General features: G+C 37.3%; 1 long non-coding RNA gene across 1 annotated transcript in view; it reads right to left on the bottom strand.

The window, feature by feature from the left end:
• Window positions 1-9236: 9236 nt before the first annotated feature.
• Window positions 9237-24522, bottom strand: part of LOC133042834 (uncharacterized) — an 81914-nt gene continuing 66628 nt past the window's right edge. The window contains exon 3 of the long non-coding RNA XR_009689597.1: window positions 9237-9368. This is a non-coding gene — a long non-coding RNA (uncharacterized LOC133042834). The remainder of the gene's footprint in view (window positions 9369-24522) is intronic.

The following is a 24522-nucleotide window of genomic DNA, read 5'->3' as shown; positions in this document are numbered from 1 at the left end:
CACTCTTACCCTCACTGTGCTATCCCTTAAAAGCAAATTGCTCTCACCATTACAGCGAGAAGTTGATTTGTAACTTGTTTCCACTTCTTCATGCTCTGGCCATTGAATAAAGCTTGTGCTGCTTCAATCTCAGCCTTCATTTCATTTTGGGTGAGTGAACTCAGATGGAAAAAGAACCTTCACTACCAAGGCCTTAGCCAGGCTAGGGCCTGAGCAGGGGTCCGTATAACTTAATTTGGTAATGTATGTTACGGTTGTTCAATCACTAAATCATGTCCAACTCTGCTATAAGGTATGCATAGCAGTGATTCAGGGGAATTCCTTTAAAATAATCAGGTAATTCTGTAAATGATCACAAAATGCATATGTCTGTAAGTTATTCCTTTCATAGAATCTTCTCAAGAAGGAACACTTATTCTGCTAATACTACTGTTACTTAAAAGGTATTTTTGAACCATTTGTTTGAAGATGTATTTGAATTAGTTTATAATCTAATGTTTGCACAGTTATAGTGAATATAGAGCAGTAGATAAAAGATTGATAAGTTCACCCCAGTTTAAAGTAGGAAAAAAAATCACTTCAATAGAGATTGACTAAAGAATGGCAGAGCATCTGCTCCACACATGGCCACCAGCTCACTGCTTTAAGGGAATATCTTTAATGTAATTTGCTCATTATAAAAATGTATATAACAAAATATGTGCACTCATGAATCACTTCCTTCACAGGATTATCTAGGTAAGCAACATAGTAACATCGTGATTGCTAAAATATTCTTAAATTAGTCACTTGGTGTGCCTTGAGACTCAGTTTACAAGTAATGTGAAAGACAATCTCATTTTTGTTTGGTCATAGTTAATGCAGGATACAAATGAAAAGATAGGTCCTAATATAATTCAGAGCTAAGACATAGCATTTCAATACAGATTGGCCAAGAAACTATCTAAGGAAGAAGTAAGATTTAAACTAGACCTTGAATACAAGTATCATTTGGAGATGTATAGAGAGGCAAAGATAGCAGTCTATGCAGGCAGCTCTGTAAAGAAATTCAACACAGGACAACTCAGATTCTGCTCAGGAAAGAGTAAGTAGATATAACTGAAAACAAAGATGCAGAGGAAGACAGAAACAAAATTAGGCTGATAGTTTGTACCAAATTGTGGAGAGTGCTGAGCTCATATGAGTTTTAATTAGCACAATGCCACTGGTAGCCCTAAACCACATTCAAATGCCATTTTTATCATTTTGCTGTAAGCCTTTCCATTAACAGTTTTGTGTGGCTCGTTGTTTGGCATTATTTCGGTCATGGTGCTGCTTTCATTAGCTAATATAAGCAAGATATCTATTAAAGATTTGTTTTTAATTTCCTGCAGCATTTCTATTTTAATTTTTTAGATATTTATAGTTACAAGTATTTGATGAAGACCCTATTCCCTTCAGAATATCAGAATAGGAGAAGTATGAAGAACAAGTGACTTTATTCATTAAAATGCTTAATGTGAAAAAGCCTGTTTCCCCAAAAGAGCTGCATAAAAGGCCACTGTGTAGATTACGCAATCTCGCAAAAACAAAAGACTGTTTTCACCAAAACTAGGTATGTTGGAGTTTTCTTCTCGTTCATTCTTCATTCTTTAATTGTATGGTTTCTTTATTCTCCTTGTTTTACATTATTTACTGTTTCTTCTTGTCTTGACTTCTATTCCACTAACTTGTCCTTAAGCCTCAAAATCTTCCACCTATGTGTTGAGTGTTAAGAGTGCTCATGACTGGAGAGAAGGAATTCTGCTAAGAAGATATTTTAATAGTTTGAATTGAAGGTGATAGAGGGCTGACTTGGAAACATGGTAGAAGGGACAGAGTGAAAACAGATTATTCTAGTGATGTCAGCGCTTCCCTAGTGGCTCAGACGGTGAAGAATCTGCCTGACCCATAGTTGATCCCTGGGTCAGGAAGAATCCCCTGGAGAAAGGAGTGGCTACCCACTCCAATATTCTTGCCTGGAGAATTCCATGGACAGAGGAGCCTAATGGGCTACAGTACATGTGGTTGCAGGGAGTTAGACACTCCTGATCGACTAACACCCTCTTTTCACTAGTAATGTTATGGGAGGAAAATTAACAGGATATTGTGCTTACTTAAAGGTGAGGAGTGAAATTTAGTCTCTGAGGATTAGAATGTGTAATATATGCAATGTTTTCTTCAGCTAGTGTTCAAAAATATTGGTTATAATTTAAATACTATTTATACAATGGTGTTCTGTCCATTATAGGAATCAAATTTTGTGTAATTTTATAAAATTTATTTCCTCTAAGTCTGTATTTGTTTCTAACACATATTTTTAAAGATTCTTCATTATGTGAATGGTTTGATGAATTCTTACAATAATGCTTATTAGCTGTCTTTATCGAGGTATCACTAGACTGGCAAGAGCTTCTTCTTTTTGTGGAGCTTGAGAGTTTCTCTCTGTAATTACTTGTATTACTTATCATTACTTTCTTTTCATCTTCTCTCATTACTTTCTTACTTCTCAGGTGGCAATGACAGGGATTTGATTCTAACTGGATCGAAACTGAAACCAGATCTTTTCTTTCACATGTTATGGGCCCCATTTCATACCAATTGTTACTGACTTTGGTGGATGTGGGGGGGTGGGGTATATTTTGAACCCCTTGCTTGGTGAGCTACAAAAATACAGTAAGAGAAATTTTACAAAAAAAAAAAAAAATTATGAAGAAATAACAGCAGTCCACCTGGGTTGGATTCCTGGGTCAGGAAGATCTGCTGGAGAAGGGATAGGTTACCCACTCCAGTATTCTTGGGCTTCCCCTGTAGCTAAGACGGTAAAGAATCCGCCTTGATGTGGGAGACCTGGGTTTGATCTCTGGGTTGGGAAGATTCCCTGGAGAAGGGAAAGGCTACCCACTCCAGTATTCTGGCCTGGAGAATTCCATGGACTGTATAGACCATGGGGTCACAAAGAGTCAGACACGACTGAGCAACTTTCACTTTCACTTTCATATCCTGTAGGATACCTATAAACAAAGATTTCTTTCTGCTTCAGTCTTTACCAAAGTGGCTAAGCTGCCATAACTTAAAAGTAGGGTCTGTAAAATGCTCTGGAATAGCAGAAATAAGCCTGTTTCTTATACTGGAAAGTTTTCATTTTAAATGGCTTTTTAAATTACCTCCCCCTTTCCTTCTTTTAATAGCAATATTTTCTGTCTCTCATCTGTATTTTTAAGTGTTAACTCACAAACTGAATGCAGCCTGTGCTTGGCAAATAGGTATTAAATACTTTTTCCTGGAAAATGTGTTTGCTCATTAAATTTGACAGTCATTGGTAAATGTGGTAAATGCTGTCAGTGCCAAGAACTCTCTGGCATGGCTGCAGCTACAGGCCATTATTTTAATTGCCTTTAACCTATAATCAATATTTACTGCTTACCATAGAAAGGGACTGCATAGCTAAGCAGTATAAGAAGTGAGTTTATTCTTCTATACCTTAAATTCTGCTTTTATACCTAAAAGATAATATTAAATGCTTCCTCCGGGTACTATCGTCTGTATCAAAACTGTTTCCTACCACTTATTTTGTAAAATATTCACTTATTTTGTAAAATATTTGACATCAGTCAAATCATGTCTATTAGAAATGAAACAGTTGAATTTATAGCTGTGTGAATCCAAAATTCTGCTTTATCATGGAGTTATCTACATCACTCTCATTTTGTCATTGGAAGAAGTTTCTAAATTTTAATAGAAATTTGAGAAATGCATGATTTTAAGCATAAAATCACCATTATTTACTCTGGGAATTTGGAAAAGAACTAAGCCTACAGGTAAAAATCAAGAGATCCTAATTGGAAAGAGGTAGAATGCAAAGGCATGCTGCGATTCATGGGATCGCAGAGTCGGACACGACTGAGCGACTGAGCTGAACTGAACTGAGAATGCAAAGGCTAGGAGAATGCTTTGATTCTTTAAATGTGTGAGTTAACGATGGGGCACCATCGAAGATTATTAAACTGAGGTGTGGCATATAAATGTCACTGTGAAATGATCACTCTGATGACAATGTGGAGACTAAAATGGTAGAGTCAGGATAAGTGGGGTTTAGCATAAATAATAAATATAGCAATTAAAATAAATATAGCAATTATGTACATCAGGAATATAATAAGAGTTTGTGTGTGGCTGTGTACATACATAGGCACTTGAATCTTCATTGGAGACATTTTATAAAAGCAAATATTGGGAAAGGGTTAATTTTCAAAAGTCAGGGATTGGTAAAATAAATATATTACTCTCCATGATAATGAAACGGTTGAATTTGCTTTCTAAGAAGTGTTTTTAGTACACATTGTTCATGGTACACGGTTGACATAATGTTTTTGACACACTATGTGAAAAATTGCATAAATATATATATATATATGACACATTCTTACACATCTGGATGTAAATATTAAATATTATCTCAAAATATTCAAAGTATGGTTGATTGATTTTCTCCTTTTATTTAAATTTATTTTCTAAATTTCTATAGCCAATGAACACTGTATGTAAAAATTGTTGCAAATATCCACATGAAAAAATATTATGCAGCACTATGGATGTGGTCATGAAATTTGAAAGAAGGGCACAATATTAGGGGTTGATGTTAGATTTAACTGGAATTTGATGACACTGAGTTTATCTATAACTCTTCAAGAGTTTGACAAATGTCACCACCAATGAACATCTACAGGGTAGTCATTTCTCAAATAATAACTTTATATGTATCATAACCTTAATTCATGGAAGAGGAAATATGTGAAGAAATAAAATTGCTTAACTACTTTATAATCAAAACACTTTTGTATGATAGTGTCTTATAGTATAGTCTCTAAAGACAAGTGATAATTATATTGGGCAAGAATAATCTACCATTAGAAAACCATTGAAATTCTCAGCTACAAAAAATTAGCGTCTTTTTCCAAATAAAATTTAAACTCCCTTATATTCTAAAAGAAAATATTTCCTGTTAAAATGAATGATGAATTAAGTGAAAATGTATGGCATCAGCCAAACATCATATATTGTTTTTGTTGTTGTTCAGCATCCTGCCCAGCATTTCATGTGATGTACCCTGCATAGAAGTTAAATAAGCAGGGTGCATTATATAGCCTTGTCATACTTCTTTCCCAACTTTGAACCAGTCTGTTTCTCCATGTCTGGTTCTAACTGTTGCTGCATACAGGTTTCTCAGAAGACAGGTAAAGTAGTCTGGTACTCTCATCTCTTTAAGAATTTCCCACACTTTGGTGTGATCCACATAATCAATGAAGTAGAAGTAGATAGATGCTTTTCTGGAATTCCCTTGCATTCTCCGTGATCCAACAAATGTTGCCAATTTGGTCTCTGGTTTCTCCACCTTTTCTAAACCCAGCTTATACATTTGGAAGTTCTTGGTTCATGTACTGCTGAAGCCTACCTTGAAAGATTATGAGCGTTACTTTGCTAGTATGTGAGAGGAGTGCAGTTATATGGTAGCTGGAACATTCTTTGGCATTGCCCTTCTTTTAGATTGGAATGAAAGTGACATTTTCCAGTCCTAAGCCCATTGCTGAGTTTTCCAAATTTGCTAACATATTGAGTGCAACAGAATAGTCTTTCAGGATTGCAAACAGCTCACCTGGAATTCAGTCACCTCCACTAGCTTTGTTTGTAGCAATTCTTCTTAGGCCTGCTTGACTTCACAGTTCAGTATGTCTGGCTCTAGGTGAGTGACCACACCACTGTAGTTATCAGGAACATTAGAACCTCTTTTGTATCGTTCTTCTTGTATTCTTGCCACCTCTTTTTAATCTCTTCTGCTTGTATAGGTCAATATTAATTCTGTCCTTTATTATGTCCATCTTTGCATGAAATATTCCCTTAACATCTCCGATTATCTTGAAGAGCTCTCTGGTCTTTCCTATTCTATTGTTTTCTTCTATTCCTTTGCCTTATTCACTTAAGAAGACTTTCCTATCTTTCCTTGCTATTCTCTGAAACTCTTCATTCAGATGGGTGTATCTTTACCTTTCTCCCTTGCTATTCACTTCTCTTCTTTTCTCAGCTATTGTAAAGCTTCCTCAAACAAACACTTTGCCTTTTTGCATTTCTTTTCCTTAGAGATCATTTTGATCACTACCTCCTGTACAATACTATGAACCTCTGTCCATATTTCTTTAGTCACTCTGTTTACCAGATCTAACCCCTTGAATCTATTTATCACCTCCACTCTATAATAATAAGGGACTTGATTTAGGTCATACCTGAATTGTCTAGTGGTTTTCCCTACTTTTTGCCATTTCAGCCTAAATTTTGAAATAAGGAGCTCATGATCTGAGCCACAGTCAGCTCCTAGTCTTGTTTTTGTTGACTGTATATAGTTTCTCCATCTTTGGCTGCAAAGAACATAATCAGTATGACTTCAGAGTTGATCATCTTGTGATGTCCCTGTGTACTTCTTTTGCATTGTTGGGAAAAGGTGTTTGCTATAACCAGCATGTCCTCTTGACAAAGCTCTGTTGGCCTTTGCCTGCTTCGTTTTGTGCTCCAAGGCCAAAGTTGCCTATTATTCTGGTTATCTCTTGAATCCCTACTTGTGCATTTCAATCCTCTATGATAAAAGGGACACCTTTATGTTGTTGTTGTTGTTAGTTCCAGATAGTGTTATAGGTCTTCACAGAACCATCAACTTTAGCTTCTTAGGCATCAGTGCTTGGGGCATAGACTTGGATTACTGTGATGTTGAATGGTTTGCCTTGGAAACGAACCAAGATCATTCTGTCATTTCTGAGACTGTATTTAAGTACTGCATTTTGAAATCTTTTGTTGACTATGAAGGCTGCTGCATTTCTTCTAAGGAATTCTTGTCCACAGTAATTGATATAATGGTCCTCTGAATTAAATTTGCCCATTCTCATCCAAGGGCTTCCCTCATAGCTCAGTCAGTAAAGAGTCTGACTTCAATGCAGGAGACCTGGGTTTGATCCCTGGGTTGGGAAGATCCCCTGGAGAAGGAAATGGCAACCTACTCCGGTATTCTTGCCTGGAGAATCCCGTGGATGGAGGAGCCTGGCAGTACAGTCTGTAGGGTCGCAAGAGTCAGATACGACTGAGCAACTAATGCACAGCATGCACACAGAGCATATTCCCATCCATTATAGTTCACTGATTCCTATGAGGTCGATGTCCAGTCTTGCTATCTCCTGCTTGACCACATCCAGTTTACCTTGACTCCTGAGCCTTTCATTCCAGGTTCCTCTGCAACATCACCCTTTACAGCTTCAGAGTTTACCTTCACTCTCAGACACATCCACAGCAAAGCATCATTTCTGCTTTGGCCCAGCCCCTTCATACTTACTGGATCTATTAGTAATTGCCCTCTGTTCTTCCCCAGTAGCATATTGGGCACCTTCCAACCTGAGGAGGGGCTGATCTTCTGGCATCATATCTTTTTGCCTTTTCATACCGTCCCCAGGGTGCGCGCAGCAAGAATTCTGGAGTGGGTTACCATTTCTTTCTTCAGTGAACCATGTTTTATCAGAACTCTTCACTATGACCCGTCCATCTTGAGTGGTCCTCGATAGCATGGCTCATAGCTTCATTGAGTTATGCAAGCCCCTTGACCATGATAAAGCTGTGACCCATGAAGCGGCATGTATAATTAGTGTGAATGAAGGCTAAGTCACTTCAGTCATGTCCGACTCATCGTGACCATATGCACTGTAGCCCACCAGGTTCCTCCCTCCATGGGATTCTCCAGGCAAGAATCCTGGAGTGGGTTGCCATGCCCTCCTCCAGGGCATCTTCTGGACTCAGGGGTTGAACCTACGTCTCCTATGGCTCCTGCACTGCCAGCAGATTCTTTACCTCTGAGCCACCAGAGACGCCCCAGACTTAGTATAAAAGATGTGTTTTCTCAGTCCAGGACAAAATGCACCAAGCAGTGTATTATGATTTATTTCATTCAAAAAATACTTTTCATTATCTGTCTTGTGCAATGCACTGTGTTAAGCCCGAAGAACCTATGAAGCTTATGAAGTGTAGTGTAATTTCAAGGAGGTAATAGTCAAACAGATGAAATGACATATATTGTGACAATCAGAAAGCAAGGTAAATATAACAAAGCGGTTATAATAACAATAGAAATCATATAGACAACAAGTTTCACTGAATAAGAAGCAAAATTCCTTAAGTCCTAGATTTTCATGAGAAGCTGGGACTAATACCATAGGTATTGAGTACCCTCCCATTTCAGACTGACTGTAGATGCAAGACTTAACAGGAAATTATGAGATCTGTTTTGCCATCTTTAGCCCACCATGTTCTTATATAAAAAGGGGAACCCACTTAATTGAATGGAAAATTTTCAGCTATAAGGGAGATTATATAGAAGAGGTTTTTGAGAAACTGAAAGAAGTTTCTCAATCACTTTCTCAATTATGAAATATGTAATTGGCAACTGATAGCTATCCAGAAACACTGACAGATCACCTCCTCAGCAGTCCTAGGTCTTGGGTGAGTAGGAGTAAGAATCTAGACATATAAATAATTTTAATTGTCCTAAGAAAATGTTAATTTCTAATTTTCACTATGGAGTGTGTCTTAGTAGTGCCAAAACCAACTGACTGCTGATGGCTTCAAAATATAGCTTCATTTAGTAGATATAAAATTTATAACTACATGGATCACATAATTAGGTCCTTAGAAGTTTAAGCTGTATGACATATGATGGCACAAATAATAAATATATTAAATTTCAGAATAATAGTTTGGTGACATGTACAGTTAGATGATTGTTTTCAAAATAAGCTTTATTCTCCCAGGTTATACTTATTTTATTATAACAAGCAATCACAAGAATTTGAGGAGAAATCTATTTATTTTTAGCAGAATGGGGTAAAATGCTGTCATCTTGCATTTCAAATTAGAGAAAGGGAAGCTGAATTATACACTACATATTATTGAGATAAATAGCTCACTATTTGGATAAAAGTAAAGCAAAACTCTTATTATTTGTAACATCCAAATTGGTCAAATGGGTTAAATACTTAAATATAAAAATAATGCAAGAAACCATTCAAGGGTTTAATTTTTTGAAAGTATACTAAGAATTGGGAAGACCCAAGTATAGTAATAAATTCAGACCACATAATGGATAAGCCTGAAAGTATAAATATCTTAAAGTACCTTTATGGGACACACACCAAGTCACATGCACAGAAAAAGGTGTTCTACATCCCTGGTAGATAGACAGTCTCTAAGGTGGCTCCTAATGATTCTTATCCTTGGGTATTATCCTCCTCTTAAGTGTGGGCTGGATCTGGTAACAGTTCCTGGAAAATAGGAAAAGCAAAAATGATGTATGTTATCACTGTGATTAAGAACTGTAGCTTCCTTGCTCTGGCTTCAGCATCCTTGGCTGACCTGCTGCCATGTCAAGGGGACACTCAGGGTGCGGGTGGAGAGATCTATATGGAAAAGATACAAGACCTGCCAGCAACCACACAAGCACTATTGGAAGGGGACTTGCCCCCAGTTGAGCTCTGAGATGACTGTAGCCCCTGCCAATACTTTGATGACGGCCTGCCTGAGAGCCTGAGCCTGAGGCTCCCAGCTAAGCTACACCTGTTGTCCGTATCGCTGTTTCCACAGAAACCGTGAGATAATAAATGCTTGTTGTTCTGAGCTGCTAAGTTTGGGGATGATTTGTTACACAGCAATAGATAATTAAATAGCCTCATAATTCTTAAAACATAAGACATTAGAAATAATTATTCACACAACATATTGACAAAGATTGAAGGTTAATGATGCCCATTCTTGACAATGTGTGGGAAAAAAAATATTCATGCTATTTATAATGTACAGATTGGTTCATTTTTAAAGGGACGAGTCCCCTCCCTCTTGAAACTCGCTCCCATCTCCCTCCCCATCCTACCCTTCTAGGTTGTAACAGAGTCCCTGTTTGAGTCCCCTGGGTCATACAGAAAACTCCCATTGGCTGTCATTTTACATATGATCATGTAAATTTCTGTGTTACTCTTTCCATACATCTCACCCTCTTCTTCCGCCCCACCCCTGCCATGACCAAAAGTCTATTCCCTATGTCTGTGTCTCCATTGCTTCCCTGTAAGTAATTTCATCAGTACCATCTTTCTAGATTTCATATATATGCATTAGTAGACAATACTTATCATTCTCTTTCTCTTTCTGACTCCCTTCACTCCGTATAATAGGCTCTAGGTTCATCCACCTCATTAGAACTGACTCTAATAGGCTCCTTTTTATGGCTGAGTAGTATTCCATTGTGTATATGTACCACAGCTTCTTTATCCATTCATCTGTGGATGGACATCTAGGTTGCTTCCATGTTCTAGCTATTGTAAATAGTGCTGCAGTGAACATTGGGGCACATGTGTCTTTTACAGTTTTTGTTTCCTTGGGGTATATGCCTAGAAGTGGGATTGCTGGGTCATATGGTGGTTTTATTCCTAGTTTTTTAAGGAATCTCCATACTGTCTCCAATAGTAGCTGTATCAATTTACATTCCCACCAACAATGCAAGAGGCTTCCATTTTCTCCACAATATCTCCAGGATTTATTATTTGTAGAATTTCTGATGATGGCCATTCTGACTGGTGTGAGGTTGTATCTCATTGTAGCTTTGATCGGCATTTCTCTAATAATGAGTGATGCTGAGCATCTTTTCATGTCTAATTAGGTCTTTTGTGTTTCCAAATAATTGTGAAATTTTTTCTTCTAGTTCTGTGAAAAATGACATTGGTATTTTGATAGGGATCACATTGAATCTGTAGGCTGCATTTCATAGTATAGTCCTTTTCACAATATTGATTCTTTCAAACCAGGAACATGGAATATCTCTCCATCAATTTATGTCATCTTTGATTTCTTTCAGCAGTGTCTTATAACTTTCTGTGTATAGTTCCTTTGTCTCCCGTAGGTAGATATTTTATTCCTAGATATTATAGATATATTATAATATTCCTAGATATTTTATTCTTTTTGTTGCAATGGTGAATGAAATTGATTCCTTAATTTCTCTTTATGATTTTTATTGTAAGCATATAAGAATGCAAGTGATTTCTGTGTGTTGATTTTGTATCCTGTGACTTTGCTAAATTCACTGATTAGCTCTAGTAATTTTCTGATAGTAACTTTAGGGTTTTCTATGTATAGTGTCATATTATCTGCAACAGTGAGAGTTTTAATTCTTTTTTTCCAATCCATATTCCTGTTGTTTCTTTTTCCTCTTTGATTGCCATAGCTAGGACTTCCAAAACTATGTTGAATAATAGAAGTGAGTGTAGGTGCACCCTTGTCTTGTTGCCGATCTTAAAGGGAATGCTTTCAGTTTTTCACCACTGAGAATGTTTGCTGTGGGTTTATCATATATAGTCTTTACTGTGTTGAGGTAGATTCCTTCTATGACCATATTTTGAAGTTTTTATCATAAATGTGTGCTTAATTTCATCAAATGCTTTTTCTGCATCTATTGTGATGATCATACGACTTTTATCTTTCAATTTGTATCTTTACTATGATTACTCTGAATTCTTTTTCAAGTAGATTGCCTATTTCTGCTCCATATATTTGGTCTTTTGGATTTTTATAGTTTTCCCTTTATCTGCTGCATGTTTCTCTGTCTTTTCATTTTGTTTGATTTACTATAATTGGTATATCCTTTCTGCAGGTTGCAAGGTCATAGTTACTCTTACTTGTGGAGTTTGCCCCCAGTGGGTTGGGAGGGCCAGTGCCTTGTGAAGGTTATCTGGTTGCTGGGATTCTTGTCTGTGTTCTTGTGGGCATAGCCAATCTTTTCTCTCTGAAAGGCAGTGCTGATCCCAGTGGTGAGTTTTGCAGTGTCCCTGGGCTTGGGATGCCTTTGGGCACCCTGGCTGCTAATGGGCAGGATTGTGCTTTTGTTTCATTGACTGTTTGGCGTGGTGCACCCACCACTGGAGCTGGCTGACTTTCTGGTAGGGTCTTGTCTTTGTGTTGAGATGAAGGCCTTGGGGAGAGCTCTCATCCATTAACGTTTCAAGGGATCGGGAGTTCTCTCCTGGTCCAACGTCCTGGAATCAGGTCTCCCACCTCAGAGGTTCAGTTCTAATTCTTTACTGTAGCCCCAAGACTCCCTAAGCCACACAGCATAGTAGAGATAGAGAAAGAAAGAGATCGAGTGTAAAAAAAAAGATGAAGTCAACCAAACTTACAAACAACAAAAAAAGAATGGATAGACAAACTCCCAAGAAAAAATAGTATAAAATAAAACAAAACCACTCAACAGACAAGAACACCCAAAGAAACTCACTTTCATAAAAAGAAAAGAAGAGAGAGAAAAGTGAAAATAAATAAATAAAAACAGGAACCAGAAAAGAAGAGATTATATGAGCCAATAAGCAAAACATCCATATGTGAAAATAAATCGGAAAAACTAGACTAGCAAAACTACAAAATCAAAAACAATGGGTGGGAGGGAATATAATATTTTTAAAAAGAGCAATACGAAAATTAAAAAATAGAATAAAATAAATTTATTTAAAAATAAGAGTTTTTTAAAAAGCGAAAAGTAAGCTGAAAATGAAAATTAAAGGAATAATAAAGAATAACAATAGAACAATATAAAAAAGAAAAAGACAGTGCGTGTGTGTGTGCATGTACACAAGGAGAGAGAGAGAGGCAGTAAGAAGAATGTCTTCCCGAGTCCTCCATTGTCCTTGCCACACAGTGAGCATCCGACAGTCTGCTTACCAAGGAGGTCCTCCGATAGTTCTAGGAAGGCCTCTGGACCTGGGAACTGTGAGGTCAGTTCAGACTAAAATATGGCTTTAATTCAACTTGTACTTACTTCCAAGGTCCGCAGTCTCAGGCTAACTGTGGTAGGGTAATCTGCTGCATCCCTGACTGCAAGAGTGAATTCCCTTCCTCTTCCTCGGTCACACAGTCCCTGGTGTGTGACAGCTCAGGTGTTTTGGCCTCCCCTCTGCACGTTAGCTAAACATTTACAAGTTAATGAGCTACCTAATGCTAAGGTGCTTTCCATTGTAGATATAGATTGCTATATCTGTCTCTTTAAATGTTAAAAGAAAGGCGTGTGTTACTCCCTCAGCTGTGTCTAACCCTTTGTGATCCCATGGACTGTGGCCCGCCAGGCTCCTCTCTCCATGGGATTCTCCAGGCAAGAATACTGGAGCGGGTTGCCATTCCCTTCTCCAAAAGAAAGGCAATCTTGTAATAATCTCACAAAATTAATAATAGAATATTTCTAAAGGCTCTGTGGCACCTCGCATATTTTAAGACATGAAAATAGAGTTTCTACCCCCAACCAGTTCAAAGTATCCAAGAAAACTGTGATGGTAGTTTAGTTGCTAAATCGTGTCCAACTCTTGCGATCCCGTAGACTGTAGCATGTCAGGCTCCTCTGTCCATGGGATTCTCCAGGCAAGCATAATGGAGTGGGTTGCCATTTCAAGTCACCGAAATAGTAACAAAACCAGATCAATCATGGCGAAGTCATAGAAATTCATGTAGCATAGGAAAAAAAAAAAAAATCAATGTATGGCAAAACCCACTACAATATTGTAAAGTAATTAGCCTCCAACTAATAAAAATAAATGGAAAAAAAAACTCAGTTTCTTGAGGTGAACTGATATATAAGCTTGAAACATTAATCGTATTAGCAGAGTCTGCAAGAAAAGGTAGGGGTGCACTGGGTACATATATAGTCTGAAAAGTTCCCCTGAGTTTACTGTATATATTCAGCCGATTTCCCCATACCAGGAGGCGGTGTCTTACCTACCCACATATGTATCCCTTTATTGAAAATTTTTATTTTAAAATCTTAAATGTTCACATTGCTATTTTAAAATAGATAACCAACAAGGACCTACTGTATAGCACGGGAGATGTTTCTCAGTACTCTGTAATACCTAAATGGGAAAGGAATTTGAAAAAGAATTGACACATGTATATGGAAAACTGAATCACTTTGCTATACACCTGAAACTAACACAACATTGTTAGTCGGACATGACTTAGTGACTGAACAGCAACAAAGAATGACACGGGTGGTGAAAAATAAAAATAAATCAAGGATGCATCCACAATTTCTGGTTTTAATAACTGGATGGAGGGGAGCACCATTTATTGAAATACAGTGTATGTTGGTTGCACTTTATAATCATTAAATCAGTATGTATACATCTTGGAGGCCATAGGACTCATCAGTTCAAGGGTGCAATATTCAAATATCTCAGGTTTAAAGTCTACTTGCTTACATAGAAATCCCACTTCTTTGTAGTAACTTCTAGAAATTCTGAAAGAACTGTGTGTATGTGTTTATGTATGTATAACTATAGTCATTAAACTATCTAGGACTCTGATCCATATTATCTTTTTTGCATTTTAGTGTATGATTTGAAGGTTCTGTCTCCAATAGTAGAAGTCCCAGTTTTCTTGTTACATTAAGATAACCTACACATACATTGAAGCCATCACTCTGTCTATCATAGAATATTACTATGAAGCCCAGCTCATTTGCCTCCTTCCATCTCCTCTTGTTCCCAATAAATCCATTTTCTGCAGGGTTGTTTTGTGAAATGCGATTCTGATTTTGACTTCATTTTTATGGCTATTTTATGCTTTCTCATTTTTCTCAAAATAAAAGCCAATGTCTTTAACCTGGATCTGAATGATTTAGGCTCTTCATTCCTTATCAGTCTTGGGGAAGCCTTACTAGCCTTACTGGCCACAAAGATAAGGATAAAGTTCAGTAGTCCGCATCCTCAGAGTACTCTGTTTCTATTCTTTAGGATCATGTCAAACCAATAATTAATCATTTATGTCATAATGTATGTGATTTTTTTAAGTCATTATTTATTTGATGTCCATCTTCCCTATTAAGCTATAAGCTGTTCATAAACCTAATTGCTTACCTATGTTTCTGCCCAAAAGCATTCCCAGTGCCAAGGCAATGCCTGTATTTATGAGATAGAAGAGAAAGAAAAAAAAAAAAAGGAAGAAGAATATTTCAAATCTCCCCAAAGTAGCTTTTACAATGAGGGTTTGCTCCCACCTAATGCATTTGCACTTTCCAACAGGAAAAAAAGTTGTACTAAAGAAATTCTTTTAAAATTTAAGTAGATTTTATATCCTTTCTAGGAAATTCATTTGAATATTCACACCTTCTCTTGCCAATATGTCTCAAAGTCACACATTGAGGAAAAAATCTGAGAAAATTCTGAGAACAGCTGGTTAGCATATTTCTTGATTAAAAAAAAAAATTGCATAAGAAATAAGTAAAGTCATGAAGATCAGACCTAGGTATCTCCTCAAAAAAGAGAACCCGAGTATAACCCTTTCATTTAGCTTTCTCTAAAGAAATGGCCACATGAGAAATTCTAGAGAAATCTTAGGTAAAGGTTAGATGCTTTCAGGAGGCCTCAGTTCCTGTCCCGTTGTTCATAAGCAAGCCCATTGAGGTTGCTGAAAGCCATTCAAGCTTAGTGCAATCTGACAACCACTCCAAAGAGTGGAGTGTGTATACACGGGAGGGAAAAGGTAAACTGCTACTGTGCTATGTTCAAATGTCAATACTATGCTTCCGGTTTCTTTGGTTTTTATCACTAATCAGGGCAATTTGAAAGCAGAAAATGAGTAAGAAGGAAAGCACCTTTTAGGTAGATGATTCAAACCTCACTAAAGAAATCATTTCAAGTCTATTAAGAATAATACAATAAAGATATTAAAAGTTAAACAGTGGCTCTCATCTCACTTGCACTATCTGAACAGATATAAAAAATAAAACACCTGAAAAACATAAGGCAAATGATTTCTGACACATTAGGCTGTCTAGCATAAAAATATATGTTGCTGTATGGAAACAGGTCAAAAAGGAATCAAGCTAAAACTGTTAAAGTGAGGATAGCATGTATATTTGCTTTCTAGGGCTGCCCCAACAATGTACAACAGACTAAGATGCTTAAAGTACAAGAACTTATTTTCTCATAGTTTTGGAGGCTAGACGTCTGAGACCACGTTGGGACAAGGCTGGTTTCTCCTGAGGTCTTCTTATCTTGTAGATAGAATCTTCTTTCATTGTCTTTAGATGGTCTCCTCTCTGTATCTGCATCTCAATCTCTTTATAAGGATGCCAGGTATATTGGATTTGAGCCCATCAATATTATCTCATTTTATCTTAACTACCTCATTAGAGGCCCTAACTCCAAAGAGAGTCACATTCTGGATGTTACGATTTCAGCATATGAATTTTGAAGGTACACAATTCAGCCCATAACATGTCTGTTAAAAAATAATCTCATATTTTTTCTTCTGCTTCCTATTTGCTTATTTTTAATTGATATATAATCCACATACTATAAAACTTTCCTTTTAAAGTGTGCAATTATATTTCACAGGATTCTCTAGGATGGAAGTCTGCATATATTTGCTTCCAGGAAGGAGTCTGTTATTTTTTAAGTATGAACTTATGGAAACCAAGCACTCTTCATAAAATAATGTGAATAATTTGGTTGAGACATTTGTGAAAATGAGAGGGTACCATTTTTTTGGCAGTCGAATAGAATTTTTAAATACCTATCAAATATTAAAATGGTAAATTCGTCCATTTTCTACCTTGAATTTCTTACCTCTGTAACTCAAAAACTTATTTAAACCTTGAAATTCAAATATATGTTAGTTTATTTCCCAACTAAACCACCAATTATTTAAATGACAGTAGCTCATAGCCAAGAAACTGTCCATTCCCCAAATATCCTTCCATAATAAGAAGATGTTACTTGAACAACTCTCTTCCAGAAAGAAGTACAATGAGCTATAACTTGACTTTGGGTGAAAGTGGAGCTGAAAGTAAAGAAGTGAAGTGAAGTGAAGTCACTCAGTCATGTCCGACTCTGCGATCCCATGGGTTGTAGCCTACAAGGCTCCTCTGTCCATGAAATTTTCCAGGCAAGAAAGAATACTGGAGTGGGTTGCCATTTCCTTCTCCAGGGGATCTTCCGGACCCAGGGATCAAACCCAGGTCTACCGCATTATAGGCAGGCACTTTACCATCTGAGCCACCAGGGAAGCCAAAAAAATAAATACATAAATATATTAAATAGTATATTTTATGTATATTATTTATATTTTATGTAAAATATTAAAACTAATGCATAAAATATTACTAAATTAGTGCTAAATACATAGTACTAAATACATAAAATAGTACTAAAGACAGAATTTTGTCTTTAGTAGAAAGGGTACAATGTTGCACTTAGATCACTGCAGGAAAGGGCATCAGAATTTTTTTAACTGACCCAAATAGCTCTGTTACTTTCAAACACTCATCTTTGTTTATTTTAAGGTATAGTAGAGGTTTCATTCATCTGTAAAGTGGATTTAGCACATTGTGAGTAATGTTTATCACAAGAGTATAAAAAGTGGCTTTAATTGATATTTAATGTTTCCTCTCTTTCTGAAGTATTGTTTTTCTTTGGTTTTGTGTCAACCAGCTTCCTTTAAAATTCTAACAAATAGCTTCCCAGCACTTTTGGCTAGGAAATCACAATGAACTAGTCCTGAAGTTTTTCTTCATTGATTGTCAAGGTTGACTGTCTGAAGACCTTCTTTCAGATTCAGGATAGAAGCAAATGCATCTCTATGCAGGCCGCCAATCAGAGTGGCAGGTATTTCCTCCAATCTGACTAATCATCATTGCAGGGTGAGGGTGTCGGAGAAAATAGAAAATATTCAGAGACACTTTCTTTCAAAAGGATGGGGTTTTAGTCTTTAAACAAATCACAAAAAATCAGGTCAAGAATGCCACCTATTAAGATATTTCACTTGGTCATCTGGGCTGTAGAATTAAACGTCATTTTTTTTTCTTCTTTGGGAAAATCCTTATTTTCTTTCGGTCTCAGTGTCTTATAGATTAGATCAGACACTTTTCAGGATTGTTATGATGATTAAATACAATAAGACTTCGGAAATGTTTCACTTGCAGTGACTCTGGAAAAAAAAATAAAAAGTTTCTGAAATTACTTTGAAATTTGTCCTTGTATAAATTGCTCAGGGATATTTTTTTTTCAAATGTACAACAGCCCAAACAACTATTGTCACAACATTTGTTTTCCAGAAAGCCCTTGGAATAGGGTAATTAGATATTTTTATAAATATGAAAGTAAATATGAAAGCCTTCTTTTAATCTACATGAGTGGTGAATATCTGAATTTAGAACAATAGACTGGAGAAGAGAGCACTTCAAGTCATAATGAAACAGAATGTTGAAGAAAAGACATTGGAAACTTGATATGAACCAACATTCTCAATGTAATCAGCTATGTCAAAAGAGAAAGAAAATTTCACTTTTTGAAAGGTAAACCATGTCAACACTATTGCTCCTATGTTGATTTATATATTCAATTACTCCCTGCTTTGGAAAAATGTGTATTTTATCACTATATAATCTTTCTTCCTTCTTTTCTTTTTTTATTTACTCACTGAACTTGCCTGGTGGCTCAGATGGTGAACTGTCTGCCTGCAGTGTAGAGCACACAGGTTCAATCCCCAAGTGGGGAAGCTCCTCTGGAGAAGGAAATGGCAACCTACCCCAGTATTCTTGTCTGGAGAATCCCATGGACAGAGGAGCCTGGTGGGCTACAGTCCATGGGGTCACTGAGAGTGGGACATGACTGAGTGACTTTCACACACAGGTGCTGTATAAGGCATTGGAGAGTCAGAAATGAATTGTGAAGGTTTTTAGAAGTAATCTCAGTCCAATGAAGACAGATATATGAATTCATTTCCTTAGTGGAGACACATACATTGCATCCTATGTTTTTGTCTTGGTCCTTATTTCTAATTATTTTACTTTGTTTCTAAAGTTCCCATTTAAGAAAAAAAAAAATCATGTGACTCAATTGTGTTTATATAAGAGAATAGGGCTTCCCTGGTAGCTCAGCTGGTAACGAATCTGCCTGCAATGCAGGAGACCCCAGTTCAATTCCTGGATAAGTAAGATCCCCTGGAGAAGGGATAGGCTATCCAATCCAGTATTCTTGGGCTTCCCTGGTAGCTCAGATGGTAAAGAATCCACCTGCAATACAGGAGACCTGGGTTTTATCCAGGAATGGACTCAGGGTGACTTATTCAATCATTCAGAGATTACTATCCTAGTGCTTAGTCAAAGATTAAAATTGACCAAGGCTGTCAAGACAATATTACTACTCCAATAAGCAAGCTTCCAAAGATTCCTTTTCAGAAGGGTTACTGTGCAATCAAGGTGTGAGGACACCTGTTCCACTGTTCAGTTCAGTTCAGTTCAGTTCAGTTACTGTTACTTATTTTATGAGAACAAGCCCTATCATGGATGATGATGATGAGACTTTGAAAATAATATACAATTGGGTTTTTTTTACAGCTTAGCTCCATTGTGGCTTGTATGTTAAACAGTGTTTGACTTTTTAAAGTCAGTTCTTTTTTCATAAGAGGAAGGAGAAAATAACATTCTTGAAATGCTTGTGCATGTATATATCTTATGAAGGAATCTGAAGACCCAAGACAGGAGTCAGCAAACTTGTCTTTATCACAAATATTCAACTTTGCCATTGTTTCATGAAAGCAATCATAGACAATACGGAAACATGTAACTATACCAAGTTTCAATAAAACTTTATTAATGAATCCTGAAAATTTGAATTCCATATAATTTGTATGTCATGCTTTATTATTCTTCTTTTGATATTTTTAAAAACCAGATTAAAATGTATGATCCATTCTTAGATCAAAAGTTGAATAAAAACTGGAAGCAGGCCAGATTTGGCCACAAGCTATAGTCTGCCAATTCTGACCTGAGAAACCAAATACCCAGTCTGAACCAGAATGAGATTCTTGTCTTTTCAATTACAGATCAATACTCTCTCCACTATACCCAGCACCACTCTATAGCTCCCTAAAATAAGAGAAATGCGAACAGTGATGCAAGAACAAAACCATGCAAACATAGAGAAGAAAATTTATAAGATGCTTAGCCAATAGGAACAAAGGGCAGAGGAATAGAAGCCAGAACACCTCTTGAGATCTGAGATTCCATATGCAGCACCGTCAGGGCACCAGGAGGAAAAGGGCATCAAGGGAGGCATGCTCAATCCTGGCTCTCCTACTCCTTCAAGATCTAACCCTAAAAAACACACAGTTGGCTTTCTGGCCTCTTTTCATGAGCTTAAAATCCAAGTGAGGTTGGTTTCCTCGTCATTACAAGGTAATATCTTTGTGAAGTTATTCTACTAGTTCTGAGATCATTAGAATGTCATAGCATCTTTAATGGCCTTCATTTTTGGTTGTGAAATTTTACTTTATATACTCATTCACCCTCTACAAATCTGCCCATTTGGGGTTGTTGTGCCTGTGTATCTTTGCCCGTCTGGTCTCCAGTTGAAATTACATTTTGTATACTGCCACTTCTCAGCATCTTTGAAGTTTGACGTAATGTTGCTTCATTCCAGTTTTGTTGTTGTGGTTAGTTCTATAGTTTCTTGATTGTATTTATCTGAGAGTTCTGTTGTGATGTTTAGTGTAAAGCACCTCGATCACATGATGAGTGATCTATGAATCAATAAATGATGAATTAGAAGAAAACAAAGCAAAGAGCATGTTTCCCAGTTTCAATGCCCCTTTAATTGGGTAGATAGATTGTCCCAGGAGCTGAGTGAAGCTGGACAGGTTTTAATATTATCTCTGAGTTCGATTTAGTTTGGAATCAGGTAGGAAGTAGACAAGAAGCATGCCATACTCCAACAGTATTAATTTCAGTAGGAATTGACATACTCAAGTATGATCAAACTGTAGAACTTCGGGAATCAGGGCCGTAACCTGTCATTTCATTTTTGTGCCACCAACATTTCACTCGTGCTGCTACCCAGCCCTGGAACCAACTCTATACTTCTATGACCTCAAGCTCAGATTCTACCCAGTTTTTTCTCTGTTTCCTTCTTATTGAAGAAGTAGTTCACTCCTCTGTCCTCCAAAATCACCCTATATTTTAGTGGAAATATGATTATGCATGCAATATACCAAAGCCAAGTAGCCAGTCATTCTTTGAGAAAGAAAATTCACGTGGACACTACAGAGTCACTTGACCAAGCTGAGAAATGTGGACTCTTGGGTGAATGAAACCAAAATATCACAAGGGTTCAGAAATGTTTCAGAGAGGCTGGAAGTTTAATCTGCAGGTAATGACAATGTAGCAGTGGATCCAACTCAAGAGTTAGCCAGGTTGCAGCCATATTTCTAGAGGTTTTCTTCTTACTAGATAGAGAATAAAGGTTACACAGAGACTATACTCCTAGGAGAACTGAAATCACAAAAAACGAGGTTCAGAAAAGGGCTCCCAGGCAAATAGAACAGTATTAATTATAATGACAATAACAACTGTGTAATAGTTTGAGGAAGTGCATATATTAGTTTGAGGAACTGTACCATGCCTGACACTAAACGAGATGTTTTATGTTCACTAGCTCATGTAATATTCAAAACCATCTTATGAAATAGGTACTATTATTATCCCAAATTTATATAGGGGAAAATTAACCCTTCCAGAGCTTGAATATCCATCCCAAAGTTAAACAGATGCTGTTGATGGCCTGGAGAAAGGACTACAACCCAAGTGTTCCTATAAGCCAGGGAACCAACAAGATGAATCAACACGGGAGGAGTCAGTGCAACTTGGATGTGTGGTTTATCTCTAATTCATCCATTTGTAGGTGAAGCCAGAGTAAATGAAGCTTTTCAAAACAATATGGAAATACATCAGTCATGTGATTTGTCCCAAAATCGTGGGTATCAGGCTTATCAGTAAGAAAGGCTTGAAGCTCGTGGTAGCCAGATGAGATTGGCTTAGAAATTGCCACCAAATAGGATCCACACGTTTGTCCAGTAGGAAAGGTAGGGAAGAAAAGGTCAGGGGAGCAGACAAGAGTTTACAGATGAGTTGGGTGAAGGAAGCTAAGTCCATGGGACAGTTTCCAGATTTCTGGTTTAGATGATGAGATGGATAGTATCGGCTTTGAAAAGGAAAGGAATATTGAATGGTTTTCCTGTATGATGCCATATAATACCAATAACTAAACATTGAATTTTTCTGCTAGAAAGTTATTGGCAAGCTTTACTTACACTGATTTTGTAGCGTGATAGGCAAGAATGCAGAAATCGGGGTTGGATACAAAATGTGAGTGGAAATAAATGAACAAAAAACTGTTAGACAGGAGTATCAAGAGTCATTCTATCTACCCCATGCCACAGAAAAAGGCAACATTTGCTCATGGTGGACACTACTTAAAGTTTATACGAGCAGAAGGGGACGACAGAGGATGAGACGGCTGGATGGCATCACCGACACGATGGTGAGTTTGAGCAAGCTCCGGGAATTGGTGATGGACAGGGAGGCCTGGTGTGCTGCAGTCCCTGGAGTCACAAAGAGTTGGCCACGGCTAAGTGACTGAACTGAACTGAACTGAGGTGCTGAAGTGTTTTTAAAAAATAAAAACTTTGACAGCTTAGGGCACTTCCGTGGCTCTAGCTGTCTCATCGCCTTCTACTGGAGAAAAGAATCCAAGGTCTCAGTGGAGGCTGGCTGAAGATCTTCCACTCAGAGGAATTTAAAAAGATGCTGGAGGTCACCGAGGTTTTGGATGGAGAACAAAGGCAGTGCTGTTCAGGTTTCCTGAGCCTCCATGGCCAGTTTCTTCACTGTCTGCTCCTGGTTTATCCCTGTGATGGGCAGAGGAGGGGTAGGTGCTGAGAGACAATTCAGCAGAGCCTGGACTGGAATCTTGCCAGCGTTATTCCCTAGGTGACCTTGAGCAAGTTCCCTTTACTTTGGCAAGCTTCAGTCCTTTCATGTGTAAAATAGGAGAGTCAAAGGGCAAAACCACTGGGGTCCCGGCTGCCATCACCAAACTCTCACCAAGGACTAGACGCTTCATTCACGATGGTCTCCCAACAGATTCGCAAAGCAGGAGTCTTCATAATTTACAAATGGAGGGTGTGAAAGACTTAGCCGTAGTATCAGACAAGAGGCATGATCAGTAAATATTGGTTCCCTGCTTCCTGTAATACTTGCAAAATTAAAAAGTCCACACTCATGGATATAAATACACACACACATACATAAAGAGCACATAAGCTAACTTTCTTCAGCTTTAGTGTCTCAGTGTACACAATGACTCCTCCAGGAAGCCTCTGAGAAGACCCACCCCTGCAAGACTCATTGGAAGCCCCTTCAGTGAACTCCTAGTGCCCCGAGTGACTTAGAGCAGAAAGCACACTTTGTTTCATTGATGCATCTCATTTCTCATGTCCTTTCCTGTCTGCTTCATGAAGATAATAATATTAAGTGTTTCACAGAGTTGCTAAGAAAATAGTGCTTGACCCTTAGGAGACACCGTATAAATATCAGATCTTGTGATGATCGTCATTGTTATCATCATGATCACTGGGTGAATCTGAATTAGGGAAGAGGTTTTATTCACATTATCTAGAATAAGTATGAGCTTTTAATAAACATTTATTGACTTAATAGGCATATAAACAAATTTACTAATTATCAACTGATACATGCTATACACATGACTTTTGAAGTTGATTTTTTTTTCTTTTTTTTGGTGGTGGGTCTTCATTGCTCCATGTGAGCTTTCTCTTAGTTACAGGGGTTGGGGCTACCCTTCCATGTGGTGCACAGACTTCTCACTTTGGTGATTCTCGAGTCATGCATGGGCTTCAGTCGTTGTGACTCATGGGCTCAGTAGTTGCGATTTGCAGGCTCATTAGATGTGGTGCACAGACTTAATTGCTCCGAGGCATGTGGAAACTTCTCGGACCAGTGGTCCCCTGCATTGACAGGTAGAGTCTTATCCACTGCAGCATTAGGGAAGTCCTTGAAGTTGACTTTTTTTTAGATTATTTTCTATTTTTCCAAAAGGAAGATGAAACTATCTACAAGACTAAAAAGGGCTATATTCCTTACCACAAATAAAAATCCTTAAGTTCCCCAAATATCCCCATAGAAATAAGGCTAAAGTAAAAGTAGCCATTAAAACATTTTAATTGATGCAACTAGAGCTGTCACAGAGGACAACTTCCATGACACTTTAAATCAAAGAGTGGGTGGTTTTGTGAATATTTTGGTACATAAACCTTCTGGAGAACAACTTGGCCATATTTATCAGCAACCTTAAAAAATAAAGCAGTAATTTTTTTCTAGGAACATCCTTGAATAATAATTAAGAACACAAACATATGTTGGCTTTAAAGACCTTTAACTACATGGTTTATAATATTTAGACAATAAACAATAGGAGATGAAATAAACCATTTAATGTCTATATAATAAAACACTAAGCAGTTATTGAAATTAATATTTTATACCATGCTTACTATAAAGAAAGATGCTTATACTATCAAATGTTATAA

The sequence above is a fragment of the Dama dama genome, chromosome 21 (assembly GCF_033118175.1).
Source record: "Dama dama isolate Ldn47 chromosome 21, ASM3311817v1, whole genome shotgun sequence".
NCBI lineage: Eukaryota > Metazoa > Chordata > Mammalia > Artiodactyla > Cervidae > Dama > Dama dama.
The sequence above is the reverse complement of the archived record's forward strand: the minus strand, read 5'-3'. Positions and strand labels throughout refer to the sequence as shown.